This window comes from Oncorhynchus keta, chromosome 19 (genome assembly GCF_023373465.1).
Source record: "Oncorhynchus keta strain PuntledgeMale-10-30-2019 chromosome 19, Oket_V2, whole genome shotgun sequence".
Taxonomy (NCBI): Eukaryota; Metazoa; Chordata; class Actinopteri; order Salmoniformes; family Salmonidae; genus Oncorhynchus; species Oncorhynchus keta.
Window position 1 is genome coordinate 33534959 of NC_068439.1, and position 18492 is coordinate 33553450.

General features: G+C 48.7%; 1 protein-coding gene and 1 long non-coding RNA gene across 2 annotated transcripts in view; one reads left to right on the forward strand and one right to left on the reverse strand.

Moving 5' to 3' along the window:
• LOC118398094 (mucin-5AC-like) overlaps positions 1–18492 on the forward strand; it is a 221734-nt gene that overhangs the window by 146291 nt on the left and 56951 nt on the right. The gene's annotated exons all lie outside the window — the stretch shown is intronic.
• Positions 8695–17227, reverse strand: LOC127909359 (uncharacterized). The gene is made up of 3 exons (XR_008070899.1): positions 16818–17227; positions 15556–15744; positions 8695–8759 (listed from the first exon to the last, which is right to left on the reverse strand). It is a non-coding gene; the product is annotated as an uncharacterized LOC127909359 (long non-coding RNA).

Consider the following 18492-nt stretch of genomic DNA (forward strand, 5'->3'; position numbering starts at 1 on the left):
ATAACTACAAATTCAGCTCCTACGACAACCACAACAACAGCACCTACTACAACACCTGCAGTTCCTACAACTGTAGCTCCCACGACCACTCCACCTGCTGTACTTACCACAACAACTGCTGCTCCTACGACCACTGTAACTCCACAACCTAGTACGACAACCACTGCAGCTCCTGCTACAACAACTACAATTTCAGCTCCTACGACAACAACAGCACCTCCAACAACTGTAGCTCCCACGACAACTGCAGCTCCTACAACAGCTTTAGCATCTACGACAACCACTGCAGCCCTAACCACAACAACTGCTGCTCCTACGACCACTGTAACTCCACAACCTAGTACGACAACCAGTGCAGCTCCTACTACAACAACTGCTGTTCTAACGACCACAGTGACTGCAGCACCTTCTACAATAACTACAACTTCAGCTCCTACGACAACCACAACAACAGCACCTACTACAACACCTGCAGTTCCTACAACTGTAGCTCCCACGACCACTCCACCTGCTGTACTTACCACAACAATCACAACTACAGCTCCTGATACAACAACTTCAGCTCCTACGACAACCACAACAACAGCACCTACAACAACTGTAGCTCACACGACAACTGCAGCTCCAACAACAGCTTTAGCAGCTAAGACAACCACTGCAGCCCTAACAACAACAACTGCTGCTCCTACGACCACTACAGCTCCAGAACCTATTACGACAACCACTGCAGCTCCTGCTACAACAACTACAACTTCAGCTCCTACGACAACCACAACAACAGCACCTACAACAACTGCTGCTCCTATGACCACTGTAACTCCACAACCTAGTATGACAACCAGTGCAGCTCCTACTACAACAACTGCTGTTCTAATGACCACAGTGACTGCAGTACCTTCTACAAAAACTACAAATTCAGATCCTACGACAACCACAACAACAGCACCTACTACAACACCTGCAGTTCCTACAACTGTAGCTCCCACGACCACTCCACCTGCTGTACTTACTACAACAATCACAACTACAGCTCCTGATACAACAACTTCAGCTCCTACTACAACCACAACAACAGCACCTACAACAACTGTAGCTCCAACAACAGCTTTAGCAGCTAAGACAACCACTGCAGCCCTAACTACAACAGCTGCTGCTCCTACGACCACTACAGCTCCAGAACCTATTACGACAACCACTGCAGCTCCTGCTACAACAACTAAAATTTCGGCTCCTACAACAACAACAGCACCTCCAACAACTGTAGCTACCACGACAACTGCAGCTCCTACAACAGCTTTAGCATCTACAACAACCCTTGCAGCCCTAACAACAGCAACTGCTGCTCCTACGACCACTACAGCTCCAGAACCTCTTACGACAACCAGTGCAGCTCCGACTACAACAACTGCTGTGCTAATGACCACAGTGACTGCAGCACCTTCTACAATAACTACAACTTCAGCTCCTACGACAACCACAACAACAGCACCTCCAACAACCGTTGCACCCACAATAACTGCAGCTCCTACAACAGCTTTAGCATCTACGACAACCACTGCAGCCCTAACCACAACAACTGCTGCTCCTACGACCACTGTAACTCCACAACCTAGTACGACAACCAGTGCAGCTTCTACTACAACAACTGCTGTTCTAACGACCACAGTGACTGCAGCACCTTCTACAATAACTACAACTTCAGCACCTACTACAACACCGGCAGTTCCTACAACTGAAGCTCCCACGACCACTCCACCTGCTGTACTTACTACAACAATCACAACTACAGCTCCTGATACAACAACTTCAGATCCTACGACAACCACAACAACAGCACCTACAACAACTGTAGCTGCCACGACAACTGCAGCTCCTACAACAGCTATAGCATCTACGACAACCACTGCAGCCCTAACAACAACAACTGCTGCTCCTACGACCACTACAGCTCCAAAACCTATTACGACAACCTCTGCAGCTTCTGCTACAACAACTACAACTTCAGCTCCTACGACAACCACAACAACAGCACCTACAACAACTGCTGCCCCTACGACCACTGTAACTCCACAACCTACTACGACAACCAGTGCAGCTCCTACTACAACAACTGCTGTTCTAACAACCACAGTCACTGCAGCACCTTCTACAATAATTACAAATTCTGCTCCTACGACAACCACAACAACAGCACCTACAACAACTGTAGCTCCCACGGCAACTGCAGCTCCTACAACAGCTATAGCATCTACGACAACCACTGCAGCCCTCACAACAACAACTGCTGCTCCTACGACCACTACAGCTCCAGAACCTATTACGACAACCACTGCAGCTCCTGCTACAACAACTACAATTTCAGCTCCTACGACAACAACAGCACCTCCAACAACTGTAGCTCCCACGACAACTACAGCTCCTACAACAGCTTTAGCATCTACGACAACCACTGCAGCCCTAACAACAACAACTGCTGCTCCTACGACCACTACAGCTCCAGAACCTATTACGACAACCACTGCAGCTCCTGCTACAACAACTACAACTTCAGCTCCTACGACAACCATAACAACAGCACCTCCAACAACTGCTGCTCCTACGACCACTGTAACTCCACAACCTACTACGACAACCAGTGCAGCTCCTACTACAACAACTGCTGTTCTAATGACCACAGTCACTGCAGCACCTTCTACAATAACTACAGCTTCAGCTCCTACTACAACCACAACAACAGCACCTACAACAACTGCAGCTCCAACAACAGCTTTAGCAGCTAAGACAACCACTGCAGCCCTAACAACAACAACTGCTGCTCCTACGACCACTACAGCTCCAGAACCTATTACGACAACCTCTGCAGCTTCTGCTACAACAACTACAACTTCAGCTCCTACGACAACCACAACAACAGCACCTACAACAACTGCTGCCCCTACGACCACTGTAACTCCACAACCTACTACGACAACCAGTGCAGCTCCTACTACAACAACTGCTGTTCTAACAACCACAGTCACTGCAGCACCTTCTACAATAATTACAAATTCTGCTCCTACGACAACCACAACAACAGCACCTACAACAACTGTAGCTCCCACGGCAACTGCAGCTCCTACAACAGCTATAGCATCTACGACAACCACTGCAGCCCTCACAACAACAACTGCTGCTCCTACGACCACTACAGCTCCAGAACCTATTACGACAACCACTGCAGCTCCTGCTACAACAACTACAATTTCAGCTCCTACGACAACAACAGCACCTCCAACAACTGTAGCTCCCACGACAACTACAGCTCCTACAACAACTTTAGCATCTACGACAACCACTGCAGCCCTAACAACAACAACTGCTGCTCCTACGACCACTACAGCTCCAGAACCTATTACGACAACCACTGCAGCTCCTGCTACAACAACTACAACTTCAGCTCCTACGACAACCATAACAACAGCACCTCCAACAACTGCTGCTCCTACGACCACTGTAACTCCACAACCTACTACGACAACCAGTGCAGCTCCTACTACAACAACTGCTGTTCTAATGACCACAGTCACTGCAGCACCTTCTACAATAACTACAGCTTCAGCTCCTACTACAACCACAACAACAGCACCTACAACAACTGCAGCTCCAACAACAGCTTTAGCAGCTAAGACAACCACTGCAGCCCTAACAACAACAACTGCTGCTCCTACGACCACTACATCTCCAGAACCTATTACGACAACCTCTGCAGCTTCTGCTACAACAACTACAACTTCAGCTCCTACGACAACCACAACAACAGCACCTACAACAACTGTAGCTGCCACGACAACTGCAGCTCCTACAACAGCTATAGCATCTACGACAACCACTGCAGCCCTAACTACAACAACTGCTGCTCCTACGACCACTTTAACTCCACAACCTACTACAACAACCAGTGCAGCTCCTGCTACAACAACTACAATTTCAGCTCCTACGAAAACAACAGTACCTCCAACAACTGTAGCTCCCACGACAACTGCAGCTCTTACAACAGCTTTAGCATCTACGACAACCACTGCAGCTCTAACAACAACAATTGCTGCTCCAACGTCCACTACAACTCTAGAACCTATTACGACAACCACTGCAGCTCCTGCTACAACAACTACAACTTCAGCTCCTACGACAGACACAACAACAGCACCTCCAACAACTGCAGTTCCTACAACAGTAGCTCCCACGACCACTCCACCTGCTGTACTTTCTACAACAATCACAACTACAGCGCCTGATACAACAACTTTAAATTCTCCGTCAACCACAGCAGCTGACTCTGCGACAACCACTGCAGCTCTAACTACAACAACTGCTGCTCCAACGACCACTACAACTCCAGAACCTATTACGACAACCACTGCAGCTCCTGCAACAACACCCACAACAACTGAAGCTCCTACAACAGCTTTAGCATTTACGACAACCACTGCAGCCCGAACTGCAACAACTGCAGCTCCTGCTACAACAACTACAACTTCAGCTCCTACGACAACCACAACAACAGCACCTCCAACAACTGTAGCTCCCACGATAACTGCAGCTCCTACAACAGCTTTAGCATCTACGACAACCACTGCAGCTCCTGCTACAAGAACTACAACTTCAGCTCCTACGACAACCACAACAACAGCACCTCCAACAACTGTAGCTCCCACGACAACTGCAGCTCCTACAACAACTTCAGCTCCTACGACAACCACAACAACAGCACCTCCAACAACTGCTGCTCCTACCACTGTAACTCCACAACCTACTACGACAACCAGTGCAGCTCCTACTACAACAACTGCTGTTCTAACGACCACAGTGACTGCAGCACCTTCTACAATAACTACAACTTCAGCTCCTACGACAACCACAACAACTGTAGCTCCCACGATAACTGCAGCTCCTACAACAACTTCAGCTCCTACAACAACAGCACCTCCAACAACTGCTGCTCCTACCACTGTAACTCCACAACCTATTACGACAACCAGTGCAGCTCCTACTACAACAACTGCTGTTCTAACGACCACAGTGACTGCAGCACCTTCTACAATAACTACAACTTCAGCTCCTACGACAACCACAACAACAACTGTAGCTCCCACGATAACTGCAGCTCCTACAACAGCTTTAGCATCTATGACAACCACTGCAGCCCTAACAACAAGAACTGCTGCTCCTACAACCACTACAGCTCCAGAACCTATTACGACAACCACTGCAGCTCCTGCTACAACAACTTCAGCTCCTACGACAACCACAACAACAGCACCTCCAACAACTCCCACAACAACTGCAGCTCCTACAACAGCTTTAGCATCTACGACAACCACTGCAGCCCTAACTACAACAACTGCAGCTCCTGCTACAACAACTACAACTTCAGCTCCTATGACAACCACAACAACAGCACCTCCAACAACTGTAGCTCCCATGACAACTGCAGCTCCTACAACAGCTTTAGCATCTACGATAACCACTGCAGCCCTAACAACAACAACTGCTGCTGCTACGACCACTACAGCTCCAGAACCTATTACGACAACCACTGCAGATCCTGCTACAACAACTACAACTTCAGCTCCTACGACAACCACAACAACAGCACCTCCAACAACTGTAGCTCCCACGACAACTGCAGCTCCTACAACAACTTCAGCTCCTACGACCACGACCACTTCAGCTCCAGAACCTATAACGACAACCACTGCAGCTCCTGCTACAACAACTACAACTTCAGCTCCTACGACAACAACAGCACCTACTACAACACCTGCAGTTCCTACAACTGTAGCTCCCACGACCACTCCACCTGCTGTACTTTCTACAACAATCACAACTACAGCTCCTGATACAACAACTTTAGCTTCTACGTCAACCACAGCTGCTGCCTCTACGATAACCACAGCAGCTCTAACTACAACAATCGCTGCTCCAACGACCACTACAACTCTAGAACCTATTACGACAACTACTGCAGCTCCTGCTACAACAACTACAACTTCAGCTCCTACGACAACCACAACAACAGCACCTCCAACAACTCCCACAACAACTGCAGCTCCTACAACAGCTTTAGCATCTACGACAACCACTGCAGCCCTAACTACAACAACTGCAGCTCCTCCTGCTACAACAACTACAACTTCAGCTCCTACGACAACCACAACAGCACCTCCAACAACTGTAGCTCCCACGATAACTGCAGCTCCTACAACAGCTTTAGCATCTACGACAACCACTGCAGCTCCTGCTACAACAACTACAACTTCAGCTCCTACGACAACCACAACAACAGCACCTCCAACAACTGTAGCTCCCACGACAACTGCAGCTCCTATAACAACTTCAGCTCCTACGACAACCACAACAACAGCACCTCCAACAACTCCCACAACAACTGCAGCTCATACAACAGCTTTAGCATCTACGACAACCACTGCAGCCCTAACTACAACAACTGCAGCTCCTGCTACAACAACTACAACTTCAGCTCCTACGACAACCACAACAACAGCACCTCCAACAACTGGAGCTCCCACGATAACTGCAGCTCCTACAACAGCTTTAGCATCTACAACAACCACTGCAGTCCTAACTACAACAACTGCTGCTCCTACGACCACTACAGCTCCAGAACATATTACGACAACCACTGCAGATCCTGCTACAACAACTACAAATTCAGCTCCTACGACAACCACAACAACAGCATCTCCAACAACTGTAGCTCCCATGACAACTGCAGCTCCTACAACAGCTTTAGCATCTACGACAACCACTGCAGCTCCTGCTACAACAACTACAACTTCAGCTCCTACGACAACCACAACAACAGCACCTCCAACAACTGTCGCTCCCACGACAACTGCAGCTCCAACAACAACTTCAGCTCCTACGACAACCACAATAACAGCACCTCCAACAACTGCTGCTCCTACCACTGTAACTCCACAACCTACTACGACAACCAGTGCAGCTCCTACTACAACAACTGCTGTTCCAACGACCACAGTGACTGCAGGACCTTCTACAATAACTACAACTTCAGCTCCTACGACAACCACAACAACAACTGTAGCTCCCACGACAACTGCAGCTCCTACAACAGCTTTAGCATCTACGACAACCACTGCAGCCCTAACAACAACAACTGCTGCTGCTACGACCACTACAGCTCCAGAACCTATTATGACAACCACTGCAGATCCTGCTACAACAACCAACTTCAGCTCCTAACAACCACAACAACAGCATCTCCAACAACCAGCTCCCATGATAACTGCAGCTCCAGAACCTTTAGCATCTACGACAACCACTGCAGCTCCTGCTACAACAACTACAACTTCAGCTCCTACGACAACCACAACAACAGCACCTACAACAACTGTAGCTCCCACGACAACTGCAGCTCCTACAACAACTTTCAGCTCTACGACAACCACAACAGCAGCTAACTACAACAACTGCTGCTCCTACGACCACTGTAACTCCACAACCTACTACGACAACCAGTGCAGCTCCTACTACAACAACTGCTGTTCTAACGACCACAGTGACTGCAGCACCTTCTACAACAACTACAACTTCAGCTCCTACGACAACCACAACAACTGTAGCTCCCACACACTCCTGCAGCTCCTACAACAACTTAGCTCCTACGACAGCCACAACAACAGCACCTCCAACAACTGCTGCTCCTACCACTGTAACTCCACAACCTACTACTACAACCAGTGCAGCTCCTACTACAACAACTGCTGTTCCAACGACCACAGTGACTGCAGCACCTTCTACAATAACTACCACTTCAGCTCCTACGACAACCACAACAACAACTGTAGCTCCCACGATAACTGCAGCTCCTACAACAGCTTTAGCATCTATGACAACCACTGCAGCCCTAACAACAACAACTGCTGCTCCTACGACCACTACAGCTCCAGAACCTATTACGACAACCACTGCAGCTCCTGCTACAACAACTTCAGCTCCTACGACAACCACGACAACAGCACCTCCAACAACTGTAGCTCCCACGACAACTGCAGCTCCTACAACAGCTTTAGCATCTATGACAACCACTGGAGGCCTCACAACAACAACTGCTGCTCCTACGACCACGACCACTTCAGCTCCAGAACCTATAACGACAACCACTGCAGCTCCTGCTACAACAACTACAACTTCAGCTCCTACGACAACCACAACAACAGCACCTACTACAACACCTGCAGTTCCTACAACTGTAGCTCCCACGACCACTCCACCTGCTGTACTTTCTACAACAATCACAACTACAGCTCCTGATACAACAACTTTAGCTTCTACGTCAACCACAGCTGCTGCCTCTACGATAACCACAGCAGCTCTAACTACAACAATCGCTGCTCCAACGACCACTACAACTCTAGAACCTATTACGACAACTACTGCAGCTCCTGCTACAACAACTACAACTTCAGCTCCTACGACAACCACAACAACAGCACCTCCAACAACTCCCACAACAACTGCAGCTCCTACAACAGCTTTAGCATCTACGACAACCACTGCAGCTCCTGCTACAACAACTACAACTTCAGCTCCTACGACAACCACAACAGCACCTCCAACAACTGTAGCTCCCACGATAACTGCAGCTCCTACAACAGCTTTAGCATCTATGACAACCACTGCAGCTCCTGCTACAACAACTACAACTTCAGCTCCTACGACAACCACAACAGCACCTCCAACAACTGTAGCTCCCACGACAACTGCAGCTCCTACAACAACTTCAGCTCCTACAACAACCACAACAACAGCACCTCCAACAAATGCTGCTCCTACCACTGTAACTCCACAACCTACTACGACAACCAGTGCAGCTCCTACTACAACAACTGCTGTTCCAACGACCACAGTGACTGCAGCACCTTCTACAATAACTACAACTTCAGCTCCTACGACAACCACACAACAACTGTAGCTCCCACGACAACTGCAGCTCCTACAACAACTTTAGCATCTACGACAACCACTGCAGCCCTAACTACAACAACTGCTGCTCCTACGACCACTGTAACTCCACAACCTACTACGACAACCAGTGCAGCTCCTACTACACCAACTGCTGTTCTAACGACCACAGTGACTGCAGCACGTTCTACAACAACTACAACTTCAGCTCCTACGACAACCACAACAACAGCACCTACTACAACACCTGCAGTTCCTACAACTGTAGCTCCCACGACCACTGCACCTGCTGTACTTACTACAACAATCAAACCTACAGCTCCTGATACAACAACTGTAACTTCTACGTCAACCACAGCAGCTGCCTCTACGACAACCACAGCAGCTCTAACTACAACAACTGCTGCTCCAACGACCACTACAACTCCAGAACCTATTACGACAACCACTGCAGCTCCTGCTACAACTGCTACAACTTCAGCTCCTACGACAACCACAACAACAGCACCTCCAACAACTCCCACAACAACTGCAGCTCCTACAACAGCTTTAGCATCTACGACAACCACTGCAGCTCCTGCTACAACAACTACAACTTCAGCTCCTACGACAACCACAACAGCAACTCCAACAACAGCTACTACGACACCATAACTGCAGCTCCTACAACAACTGCTTAGCATCTATGACAACCACTGCAGCTCCTGCTACAACAACTACAACTTCAGCTCCTACGACAACCATAACAACAGCACCTCTACAACAACAACTGTAGCTCCCACAACAACTGCAGCTCCTACAACAACTTCAGCTCTACAACAACCACAACAACAACCTCCAACAACTGCTGCTCCTACCACTGTCAACTCCACAACCTACTACGACAACCAGTGCAGCTCCTACTACAACAACTGCTGTTCCAACGACCACAGTGACTGCAGCACCTTCTACAACAACTACAACTTCAGCTCCTACGACAACCATAACAACAACTGCAGCTCCTCCTACAACAACTGCAGCTCCTACAACAACTTCAGCTCCTACGACAACCACAACAACAGCACTCCAACAACTGCTGCTCCTACCACAACTCCACAACCTACTACGACAACCAGTGCAGCTCCTACTACAACAACTGCTGTTCCTACGACCACAGTGACTGCAGCACCTTCTACAACAACCAACTTCAGCTCCTCGACAACCACAACAACAACTGCTGCTCCAACGACCACTACAACTCCAGAACCTATTACGACAACCACTGCAGCTCCTGCTACAACAACTACAACTTCAGCTCCTACGACAACCACAACAACAGCACCTACAACAACTATAGCTTCCACAACAACTGCAGCTCCTACAACAACTTTAGCATCTACGACAACCATAACTACAACAACTGCTGCTCCTACGACCACTGCAACTCCACAACCTACTACGACAACCAGTGCAGCTCCTACTACAACAACTGCTGTTCTTACGACCACAGTGACTGCAGCACCTTCTACAACAACTACAACTTCAGCTCCTACGACAACCACAACAACAGCACCTACAACAACTGTAGCTCCCACAACAACTGCAGCTCCTACAACAACTTTAGCATCTACGACAACCACTGCAGCCCTAACTACAACAACTACAACTTCAGCTCCTATGACAACCACAACAGCACCTCCAACAACTGTACTCCCAATAACTGCAGCTCAACTACAACAGCTTTAGCATCTACGACAACCACTGCAGCTCCTAACTACAACAACTGCTCAGCTCCAACGACCACAACAACAACTCCAACAACTGCAGCTCCTACCACTGTAACTCCACAAACTACGACACCTGCAGCTCCTACTACAACAACTACAACGACCACAGTGACTGCAGCACCTTCTACAATAACTACAACTTCAGCTCCTACGACAACCACAACAACAACTGTAGCTCCCACAACAACTGCAGCTCCTACAACAGCTAGCATCTACGACAACCACTGCAGCCCTAACAACAACAACTGCTGCTCCTACGACCACTACAGGTCCAGAACCTATTACGACAACCACTGCAGCTCCTGCTACAACATCTACAACAACTACAACTTCAGCTCCTACGACAACCACAACAACAGCACCTCCAACAACTGCTGCTCCTACCACTGCAACTCCCACAACCTACTACGACAACCAGTGCAGCTCCTACTACAACAACTGCTGTTTCAACGACCACAGTGACTGCAGCACCTTCTACAACAACTACAACTTCAGCTCCTACGACAACCACAACAACAACAACTACTACAGCTCCTGCAGTTCACGACAACTGCAGCTCCTACAACACCAGCTCCAGACACACAACAACAACTACAGCTCCCACAACAACTGCAGCTCCTACAACAGCTTTAGCATCTATGACAACCACTGCAGCCCTAACAACAACAACTGCTGCTCCTACGACCACTACAGCTCCAGAACCTATTACGACAACCACTGCAGCTCCTGCTACAACAAACAACTTCAGCTCCTACGACAACCACAACAACAGCACCTCCAACAACTGTAGCTCCCACGACAACTGCAGCTCCTACAACAGCTTTAGCATCTATGACAACCACTACAACAACTGCTCTAACAACAACAACTGCTGCTCCAACGACCACTGCAACTCCAGAACCTATTACGACAACCACTGCAGCTTCTGCTACAACTACTACAACTTCAGCTCCTACGACAACCACAACAACAGCACCTACTACAACACCTGCAGTTCCTACAACTGTAGCTCCCACGACCACCTCACCTGCTGTACTTACTACAACAATCACAACTACATCTCCTGATACAACAACTGTAATTTCTACATCAACCACAGCAGCTGCATCTACGACAACCACTGCAGCTCTAACTACAACAACTGCTGCTCCAACGACCACTACAACTCCAGAACCTATTACGACAACCACTGCAGCTCCTGCTACAACAACTACAACTTCAGCTCCTACGACAACCACAACAACAGCACCTACAACAACTAGCCCACAACAACTGCAGCTCCTACAACAACTTTAGCATCTACGACAACCACTGCAGCTCCCTACAACAACTACAACACAGCTCCTACGACAACCACAACAGCACAACTCCAACAACTGTAGCTCCCACGACTAACTGCAGCTCCACAACCTATCTATGACAACCACTGCAGCTCCTACTACAACAACTACAACTTCAGCTCCTACGACAACCACAACAGCACCTCCAACAACTGTAGCTCCCACGACAACTGCAGCTCCTACAACAACTTCAGCTCCTACGACAACCACAACAACAGCACCTCCAACAAATGCTGCTCCTACCACTGTAACTCCACAACCTACTACGACAACCAGTGCAGCTCCTACTACAACAACTGCTGTTCCAACGACCACAGTGACTGCAGCACCTTCTACAATAACTACAACTTCAGCTCCTACGACAACCACAACAACAACTGTAGCTCCCACGACAACTGCAGCTCCTACAACAACTTCAGCTCCTACGACAACCACAACAACAGCACCTCCAACAACTGCTGCTCCTACCACTGTAACTCCACAACCTACTACGACAACCAGTGCAGCTCCTACTACAACAACTGCTGTTCCAACGACCACAGTGACTGCAGCACCTTCTACAATAACTACAACTTCAGCTCCTACGACAACCCCAACAACAACTGTAGCTCCCACGACAACTGCAGCTCCTACAACAGCTTTAGCATCTACGACAACCACTGCAGCTCCTGCTACAACAACTACAACTTCAGCTCCTACGACAACCACAACAACAGCACCTCCAACAACTGCTGCTCCTCTCACTGTAACTCCACAACCTACTACGACAACCAGTGCAGCTCCTACTACAACAACTGCTGTTCCAACGACCACAGTGACTGCAGCACCTTCTACAATAACTACAACTTCAGCTCCTACGACAACCACAACAACAACTGTAGCTCCCACGACAACTGCAGCTCCTACAACAGCTTTAGCATCTACGACAACCACTGCAGCCCTAACAACAACAACTGCTGCTCCTACGACCACTACAGGTCCAGAACTATTACGACAACCACTGCAGCTCCTGATACAACATCTACAACAACTACAACTTCAGCTCCTACGACAACCACAACAACAGCACCTAACAACAACAACTGCTGCTCCTACGACCACTGTAACTCCACAACCTACTACCACAACCAGTGCAGCTCCTACTACAACAACTGCTGTTTCAACGACCACAGTGACTGCAGCACCTTCTACAACAACTACAACTTCAGCTCCTACGACAACCACAACAACTGCACCTTCTACAACAACTGCAGCTCCTACAACTACTTCAGCTCCTCCACCGACTGACCACTACAACAACCAGAACCTACGACAACTGCAGCTCCTACTGCTACAGCTTTAGCATCTATGACAACCACTGCAGCCCTAACAACAACACACTGCTGCTCCTACGACCACTATAACTCCAGAACCTATTACGACAACCACTGCAGCTTCTGCTACAACTGATACAACTTCAGCTCCTGCGACAACCACAACAACAGCACCTACTACAACTGTGGCTCCCACGACCTCTGCAGCTCCTACAACAGCTTTAGCATCTTCGACAACCACTGCAGCCCTAACTACAACAACTGCTGCTCCTACGACCACTACAACAACTACAACTTCAGCTCCTGCGACAACAACAACAACAGCACCTACAGTTCCTACAACTGTAGCTCCCACGACCACAGCACCTGCAGTACCTACTACAACAATCACAACTACATCTCCTGATACAACAACTGTAATTTCTACATCAACCACAGCAGCTGCCTCTACGACAACCATAGAAGCTCTAACTACAACCACTGCTGCTCCAACGACCACTACAACTCCAGAACCTATTACGACAACCACTGCAGCTCCTGCTACAACAACTACAACTTCAGCTCCTACGACAACCACAACAACAGCACCTACAACAACTGTAGCTCCCACGACAACTGCAGCTCCTACAACAACTTTAGCATCTACGACAACCATTGCAGCCCTAACTACAACAACTGCTGCTCCTACGACCACTGCAACTCCACAACCTACTACGACAACCAGTGCAGCTCCTACTACAACAACTGCTGTTCTTACGACCACAGTGACTGCAGCACCTTCTACAACAACTACAACTTCAGCTCCTACGACAACCATAACAACGGCACCTACTACAACTCCTGCAGTTCCTACAACTGTAGCTCCCACAACAACTGCAGCTCCTTACTACAACAACACAACTACAGCTCCTGACAACCACAACAACTGCAGCTCCAACAACTGCTGCTGCCTCTCACTGTAACCCACAACCTACTACGACAACCAGTGCAGCTCCTACTACAACAACTGCTGTTCCAACGACCACTGACTGCAGCACCTACAACAACTACAACTTCAGCTCCACGACAACCACAACAACTACAACAACTGTAGCTCCCACGACAACTGCAGCTCCTACAACAGCTTTAGCATCTACGACAACCACTGCAGCCCTAACACAACAACTGCTGCTCCTACGACCACTACAACTCCACAACCTATTACGACAACCACTGCAGCTCCTGCTACAACATCTACAACAACTACAACTTCAGCTCCTACGACAACCACAACAACAGCACCTCCAACAACTGCTGCTCCTACCACTGTAACTCCACAACCTACTACGACAACCAGTGCAGCTCCTACTACAACAACTGCTGTTTCAACGACCACAGTGACTGCAGCACCTTCTACAATAACTACAACTTCAGCTCCTACGACAACCACAACAACTGTAGCTCCCACGACAACTGCAGCTCCTACAACTACTTCAGCTCCTACGACAGCCACAACAACAACTGTAGCTCCCACGATAACTGCAGCTCCTACAACAGCTTTAGCATCTATGACAACCACTGCAGCCCTAACAACAACAACTGCTGCTCCTACGACCACTACAGCTCCAGAACCTATTACGACAACCACTGCAGCTCCTGCTACAACAACTTCAGCTCCTACGACAACCACAACAACAGCACCTCCAACAACTGTAGCTCCCACGACAACTGCAGCTCCTACAACAGCTTTAGCATCTACGACAACCACTGCAGCCCTAACTACAACAACTGCTGCTCCAACGACCACTACAACTCCAGAACCTATTACGACAACCACTGCAGCTCCTGCTACAACAACTACAACTTCAGCTCCTACGACAACCACAACAACAGCACCTACTACAACACCTGCAGTTCCTACAACTGTAGCTCCCACGACCACTTCACCTGCTGTACTTACTACAACAATCACAACTACAGCTCCTGATACAACAACTGTAGCTCCTACGTCAACCACAGCAGCTGCCTCTACGACAACCATAGCAGCTCTAACTACAACAACTGCTGCTCCAACGACCACTACAACTCCAGAACCTATTACGACAACCACTGCAGCTCCTGCTACAACAACTACAACTTCAGCTCCTACGACAACCACAACAACAGCACCTACAACAACTGTAGCTCCCACAACAACTGCAGCTCCTACAACAACTTTAGCATCTACGACAACCACTGCAGCCCTAACTACAACAACTGCTGCTCCTACGACCACTGCAACTCCACAACCTACTACGACAACCAGTGCAGCTCCTACTACAACAACTGCTGTTCTTACGACCACAGTGACTGCAGCACCTTCTACAACAACTACAACTTCAGCTCCTACGACAACCATAACAACAACTAGCTCCTACAACAACTGCAGCTCCTACAACTGCTTTAGCATCCACGACAACCACCTGCAGCCCTAACTACAACAATCCACGACCACTACAGGTCCAGAACCTCCGACAACCACTGCAGCTCATCTACAACAACCACAGCAGCTTCAGCTCCTACGACAACCATAGAAGCAACAGCACTACAACAACTGCTGCTCCAACGACCACTGTAACTCCACAACCTACTACGACAACCACTGCAGCTCCTACTACAACAACTGTAGCTCAACGACCACAGTGACTGCAGCACCTCTACAATAACTACAACTTCAACTAGACAACCACAACAACAACTGTAGCTCCCACGACAACTGCAGCTCCTACAACAGCTTTAGCATCTACGACAACCACTGCAGCCCTAACTACAACAACTGCTGCTCCTACGACCACTACAACTCCAGAACCTATTACGACAACCACTGCAGCTCCTGCTACAACAACTACAACTTCAGCTCCTACGACAACCACAACAACAGCACCTCCAACAACTGTAGCTCCCACGACAACTGCAGCTCCTACAACAACTTCAGCTCCTACGACAACCCAACAACAGCACCTCCAACAACTGCTGCTCCTACGACCACTGTAACTCCACAACCTACTACGACAACCAGTGCAGCTCCTACTACAACAACTGCAGTGACTTCTACAATAACGACAACAGTGACTGCAGCACCACAACAACAAGCTACAACTTCAGCTCCTACGACAAGCCTACGACAACCACTGCAGCCTAACTACAACAACTGCTGTTCCAACAACTGCTCCAGAACCTATTACGACAACCACTGCAGCTCCTGCTACAACAACTTCAGCTACGACAACCACAACAACAGCACCTACAACAACTGTAGCTCCCACGACAACTGCAGCTCCACAACAGCTTTAGCATCTACGACAACCACTGCAGCTCCTACAACAAACTGCTGCTCCTACGACCACTGACCACTACAGCTCCAGAACCTATAACGACAACCACTGCAGCACCTTCTACAACAACTACAACTTCAGCTCCTACGACAACCATAACAACGGCACCTACTACAACTCCTGCAGTTCCTACAACTGTAGCTACCACGACCACTCCACCTGCTGTACTTACTACAACAATCACAACTACAGCTCCTGATACAACAACTGTAGCTCCTACGTCAACCACAGCAGCTGCCTCTACGACAACCATAGAAGCTCTAACTACAACCACTGCTGCTCCAACGACCACTACAACTCCAGAACCTATTACGACAACCACTGCAGCTCCTGCTACAACAACTACAACTTCAGCTCCTACGACAACCACAACAACAGCACCTACAACAACTGTAGCTCCCACAACAACTGCAGCTCCTACAACAACTTTAGCATCTACGACAACCATTGCAGCCCTAACTACAACAACTGCTCAGCTCCTATGACAACCACAGCAACTCCAACAACCTAGCTACGACAACCAGTGCAGCTCCTACAACAACTGCTGTTAGCTCTACGACCACAGTGACTGCAGCACCTTCTACAACAACTACAACTTCAGCTCCTACGACAACCATAACAACAGCACCTCCAACAACTCCTACCAGTTCCTACAACTACTACGACAACCAGTGCAGCTCCACTACAACAACTGCTGTTACGACCACAGTGACTACAACAATCACAACTACAGCTCCTACGACAACAACCTACAACAACTGTAGCTCCCACGACAACCACACAACAGCTGCATCTACGACAACCACTGCAGCCCTAACTACAACAACTGCTGCTCCTACGACCACTACAACTCCAGAACCTATTACGACAACCACTGCAGCTCCTGCTACAACATCTACAACAACTACAACTTCAGCTCCTACGACAACCACAACAACAGCACCTACAACAACTGCTGCTCCTACGACCACTGCACTCCACAACCTACTACGACAACCAGTGCAGCTCCTACTACAACAACTGCTGCTCCTACGACCACAGTGACTGCAGCACCTTCAACAACAACTACAACTTCAGCTCCTACGACAACCACAACAACTGCACCTACTACAACTCCTGCAGCTCCTACAACAACTAGCTCTGCTCAACCACAGCAGCTGCCTCTACGACAACCACAGCAGCTCTAACTACAACAATCGCTGCTCCAACGACCACTACAACTCTAGAACCTATTACGACAACTACTGCAGCTCCTGCTACAACAACTACAACTTCAGCTCCTACGACAACCACAACAACAGCACCTCCAACAACTCCCACAACAACTGCAGCTCCTACAACAGCTTTAGCATCTACGACAACAACTGCAGCCCTAACTACAACAACTACAACTTCAGCTCCTATGACAACCACAACAGCACCTCCAACAACTGTAGCTCCCACGATAACTGCAGCTCCTACAACAGCTTTAGCATCTACGACAACCACTGCAGCTCCTGCTACAACAACTACAACTTCAGCTCCTACGACAACCACAACAACAGCACCTCCAACAACTGCTGCTCCTACCACTGTAACTCCACAACCTACTACGACAACCAGTGCAGCTCCTACTACAACAACTGCTGTTCCAACGACCACAGTGACTGCAGCACCTTTACAATAACTACAACTTCAGCTCCTACGACAACCACAACAACAACTGCAGCTCCCACAACAACTGCAGCTCCTA